The following is a 6,000-nucleotide window of genomic DNA, read 5'->3' as shown; positions in this document are numbered from 1 at the left end:
TTCCCTAAAACATACATACACAGACAGAGAGAGACTTGGGTCAATTTTGATAGCAGCCAATTAACCTACCAGTATGTTTTTGGAGTGTGGGAGAAAACCGGAGCACACGGAGGAAACCCACGCAAACACGGGGAGAACATACAAACTCCACACAGATAAGGTCAATCGAACTCATGACCCCTGTGCTGTGAGGCAGAAGTGCTAACCACTATGCTACTGTGCTGCATATCTATAATATAAATGTCTAGTGGCGTGTGTTAGTCTGTCTGTGTGTGGAAAAAAAACAAAAAACCAAGCTGCAGCGCCACCTGCTGGGCAGAGTTATACACTGACCTATATATTTCTTGAAGGAGAAGTGACAGTTGGGAGTGGTTGGTGGTTGCTGTAGGTGATAGTGGGGAGTTTAACACCTTAAGTAGCTTGATGTGACTAGAATGCATGAGTATCATGCACGGGGTTAACTGACCTAATAAATTCTTAGTGTGTGTGGAAAAAAACCCTCAAAAAGGGCTGAAATTTGGTATACTGACATTATTGACGAGTTGAGGGGTCAAACTCATTTTCGTGAGGTAATTTTACCTCATGAACACACATGTGTACAGTGGCGGATCCAGGGGGGTGCGATCGGGGCAATCGCCCCCCCCCCCCCCCCCCCGAGCAGGGGTTTGCTGCCAGTATGTGCAGGTCCGTTTGGCAGTGACAGTGTGCTGCTGTGTTTTAAACACAATCAGAGCAGCCGGGCAGCACACTGTCCCTGCCTGTCACTGCCGAGCGGACCTGCACATACTGTGCAGCCCCCGGCAGCCTCAGAAGTCGGAAAGGGGGCGGGGCCTAAATCGCCCCCCCTAACATTCCCCCGGGAACAAACATTTTCTAGATCCACCCCTGCATGTGTAGCGGCGTGTGTTAGTGTGTGTTAGTGTGTGTGTGTGTGTGTTAGTGTGTGTGGAAAAAATTATTTTCTCAGAAAGGGCTCATCCGAATGACCTGAAATTTGGTATACTGACATTATTTGACAAAAAAATGCATGAGTATCATGCACGGGTTAACTTATATATATATATATATATTAAAAATAGAGGTTCATCATATTATTGTTATATTACAGCTTAGTGGCACTGAATACATATATGTCTGTATACTGTATTTTTGCTGGACGTTGAATAGAACTATACTGAGGCGTCAAACTGTATGACTGGTATATTGATAGGATTAGTTAGAACAGAAGCCTTAAATGCTCATTAATGTGTATGGAAAGGATGATTAAGGAGGAAAAGTGTTCATATATTTGAGAGAAAACAACAAATCTAATCTGTTTCACAAGAAATGGACTGTATGAGCCTGAGTGCGTCTCTACAGGATTTCTTATAATTGTAAAATACCAGTGTGAGCACACATAGCCTACACATTTACGGGAAGAGCTTATGATGCGAGAGTTTCATTAGTAACGGAACCTTCACTTTGTGACTAAAACTCACGACAGGGAACTGGTTTGTAGTAAAAGATCTGTGCAATGAGAGATCTCTAAGAACATCTTAGCTCCCCAGGGAAAATGGCGTGGCCCCCTGTTCTGTGGCCCTAAGGTCCTGCACAGCTTCTGTAATGTGTCCAGAGTGATTGAACATGGACCTTGGAGCACTACAACATCCATCATGCCATGTTTACCAAATTTGTATATAACATGTATTATTGCATATTAAATACTGCTATTCAATAAACATTCACTTAAAGTCTGAAGAATCATAGCCAGAGAATTGCATCCAACATGCAGAAAAAAGAGGCATTGTATTGTGCAGTGTTTCAGCATTCAATAAATTAAAATAGGGACATTGACAGGGACAATAATTTCCAGGGCAAATCTCTACAACTAGAAATTGGGGACAGTTGGCAACTATGTCTGCATAATGCACCAGAACTACACCGTATCTTCCAATATTAAGACATGCCAAATACGGACAAAACAAGCTCCGCCTCCCACGTCCTGGCTGAGCCACACAGAAGCACCCACTTTGGGCAAACTCCACCCAATTAATGTAAGCCCCACCCCTTTCAAGTTCTACAAATTGTTCCATCAAAATTTGGGAGGTAGTAGAAAAGTGAAGACGCTGCACATAGCAACCAATCAGATTCTAGCTATCATTTTCCAGAATGTACTAGAGAAATGATCGCTAGAAACTGATTGGTTGCTATGGGCAACACATCCACTTTTCCTTTTTAGAATATTTCATAACTCTACGCCCTTAGTTCCTAATCTCATGTGATAAATAGCACATACCAAATCTTTATGATAAATAAATAAGCCAACATGAAGTAGTCGTGTGGAAAAGTACACGCCATGATCCAGTAACTGGTAGAACCATCTTTAGCGGTAATAAGTCAACAAACTTATTTTCTGTATTATTTTCAGTTTATCAGTCTCACATTTGAGGCATTTTGGGCAGCATGGTGGCACGGTGGTTAGCAATGCTGCATCACAGTGATGAGGTCATAGGTACATTCAGGTCAAAAGACCTGAGTCCTGACTGAGGAGGTAAGTGCACTCTATGGTGTAGGGGTGATTAATGGTTAATTAGTGGCCATTAGTTATTGAGTATTTATAGTTGTAAATAAGTGGGGGAGAGCATGTGCAAGGGGTTCTGAATGACATGTGCGGAGATTTGGAGTCCATGTGAGATCTGAGGGCATGTGGGGTCCATTACACAAGAACTGGGACTGGTCCATAGTATAAGAACTGTGACTGGTCCATAGTATAAGAACTGGGACTGGTCCATAGTATAAGACCTGGGACTGGTCCATAGTATAAAACTGAGACTGGTCCATAGTATAAAACTGGGACTGGTCCATAGTATAAGAACTGGGACTGGTCCATAGTATAAGACCTGGGACTGGTCCATAGTATAAAACTGAGACTGGTCCATAGTATAAGAACTGGGACTGGTCCATAGTATAAGAACTGGGACTGGTCCGTAGTATAAGAACTGTGACTGGTCCATAGTATAAAACTGGGACTGGTCCATAGTATAAGAACTGTGACTGGTCCATAGTATAAAACTGGGACTGGTCCATAGTATAAGAACTGTGACTGGTCCATAGTATAAAACTGGGACTGGTCCATAGTATAAGAACTGGGACTGGTCCATAGTATAAAACTGGGACTGGTCCATAGTATAAAACTGAGACTGGTCCATAGTATAAAACTGGGACTGGTCCATAGTATAAGAACTGGGACTGGTCCATAGTATAAAACTGGGACTGGTCCATAGTATAAAACTGGAACTGGTCCATAGTAAAAGAACTGGGACTGGTCCATAGTATAAAACTGGAACTGGTCCATAGTATAAAACTGGGACTGGTCCATAGCACAAGTACTGGTGTGATACCCCAAAACTTGAGTACCCCGAGGTGTATCTACAGTATATGTAAATATATGTGTGTACTCATGGCTATGTTCATGTACCTCCTGCCTGTTTAGATGCGGTTACATTTGTTAATGGTTATAAGTGTTTATAAAGATTTAAAAAAAAAAAAAAAAAAAAAAGATTCCTGGAGGGAGAAGTGACAGTTGGGGGTGGTTGGTGGTTGCCTGGGGTGACAGTTGGGAGTGGTTGGTGGTTACCAGGGATGACAGTTGGGAGTGGTTGGTGGTTGCCGGGGGTGACAGTTGGGAGTGGTTGGTGGTTACCAGGGGTGACAGTTGGGAGTGGTTGGTGGTTGCCTGGGGTGACAGTTGGGAGTGGTTGGTGGTTGCCGGGGTGACAGTTGGGAGTGGTTGGTGGTTGCCGGGGGTGACAGTTGGGAGTGGTTGGTGGTTACCAGGGGTGACAGTTGGGAGTGGTTGGTGGTTGCCTGGGGTGACAGTTGGGAGTGGTTGGTGGTTGCCGGGGTGACAGTTGGGAGTGGTTGGTGCTTGCCGGGGGTGACAGTTGGGAGTGGTTGGTGGTTGCCGGGGGTGACAGTTGGGAGTGGTTGGTGCTTGCCGGGGGTGACAGTTGGGAGTGGTTGGTGGTTGCCGGTGGTGACAGTTGGGAATGGTTGGTAGTTGCCGGGGGTGACAGTTGGGGTGGTTGGTAGTTGCCAGGGGTAACAGTTGGGAGTGGTTGGTGGTTGTCGGGGGTGACAGTTGGGAGTGGTTGGTGGTTGTCGGGGGTGACAGTTGGGGGTGGTTGGTAGTTGCCGGGGGTGACAGGCAGAGAGCAGTGTGATACTCAGGACCGCTGAGAGATCCCTTTGTCTGGATAAACTGAGAGAGAAAAGATAGGGACAGAATGACAATGGGACAAAGTGATATATAAGCAGATTAAAAGTGAAGAAAGTGTAAGAAGAGAAGAAGTGACCAAAAGAGGCTGAGTAAAAAGGAAAGTGCTGAAAATGATTGAGAAATTAAGTTATATATTAATGTTAGGTAATTTTATATATATATATATATATATATATATATGTGAAGATTAATAATTTATTCTGGCAGAAACATCCATAGACATAGAATTCCAATAAGATATAGGTGTTATTAGTATGGCGAATTTAAAGGTTTGTCAATTGTAAATAGTTTCAAAGTGATGAGATATCGTTTACAAATAATTGTGCGCTTCTAATATAAGTATCAGAATAATTCTTATTAATAAAAGGAAATGAATTCAGAATACACTTGTGTCATTTTATATCTCTGTGGAACAATCTCCTGACCTCTCTGGTGCATAGAAAATCTGAAGTGTTGAAACCAGAAAGAGAACTATATAATACTGGTAAGGTGCAACTTCAACGTATTACTCTAAATAACACCACACAGGGTATTACACTAGGATTAGTCCATAGCACAAGAACTGGGACTGGTCCATAGCACAAGAACTGGGAGTGGTCCATAGCACAAGAACTGAGAGTGGTCCATAGCACAAGAACTGGGACTGGTCCATTACAGAAGAACTGGGACTGGTCCATAGCACAAGAACTGGGACTGGTCCATTACAGAAGAACTGGGACTGGTCCATAGCACAAGAACTGGGACTGGTCCATTACACAAGAACTGGGACTGGTCCATAGCACAAGAACTGGGACTGGTCCATTACAGAAGAACTGGGACTGGTCCATTACAGAAGAACTGGGACTGGTCCATTACAGAAGAACTGGGACTAGTCCATTACAGAAGAACTGGGACTGGTCCATAGCACAAGAACTGGGACTGGTGCATAGCATACAAACTGGGACTGGTCCATAGCATACGAACTAGGACAGGTAGACTGAGCAGAACAAGAGCAGAGAAGCACTCTCCAGGTTTGCCAAAGATGAATTGACATATATATATTTTTGAACACTGTATTAAAGATGTCTGTTTTTCACTAAAAATAGTCTTTTTTATGAGGGAGCAGGGTGCAATATTTAATGCTTCCACCAGATGGCAGTAGCACAACATCCATACCTTTCGCAAAAACATAAACAATAGTATATACACCGTCCATTATTTTCCATTTATAAATTATTACAATATTATATATTCATCACATAAAATAATAAAAGTTACAATTTATAATGCAGCTTATGGCTCTATATGTAAAATATAAGTCTTCTTTCATAATACAGATTTTACTATGTGAAAATAATTTGCTGCTAAGCAGACACCTCTATGTAAATAATGTGTTGTATGACGCTGAGACTGTGGCCTGAACACTGGATATAATCACAACACTATTGTTCTCCCTTCTCCACCACCAACTTGCAGAAATAACGACCTTCCGGCTTCCCACCGGCGAAGCTTTGCTTGCAGGTGCTGACAGCGATCGCTGCCGTCTGGCCTGCAGGGTCCCCAGCAGTTGACCCGTGTTTGTACAAATTATGGGAATGGTGTAATTAAGAAAAAGATCTGCTGGAGTTTCTCATTTATCATTGATTTCTAAAAATAATATAAGGACAAGAGAAAGTGGTGGGTAGCAAAGTACAAGGAAGGATGCTTAGAAGCAATATGTTTCAAGGGTGCTTTTAGAGGAGGGCGGCCTAACTCTTCAGAAG

Source organism: Mixophyes fleayi, chromosome 6 (genome assembly GCF_038048845.1).
Source record: "Mixophyes fleayi isolate aMixFle1 chromosome 6, aMixFle1.hap1, whole genome shotgun sequence".
Classification (NCBI taxonomy): Eukaryota; Metazoa; Chordata; class Amphibia; order Anura; family Limnodynastidae; genus Mixophyes; species Mixophyes fleayi.
Note: the sequence above shows the minus strand (reverse complement) of the source record.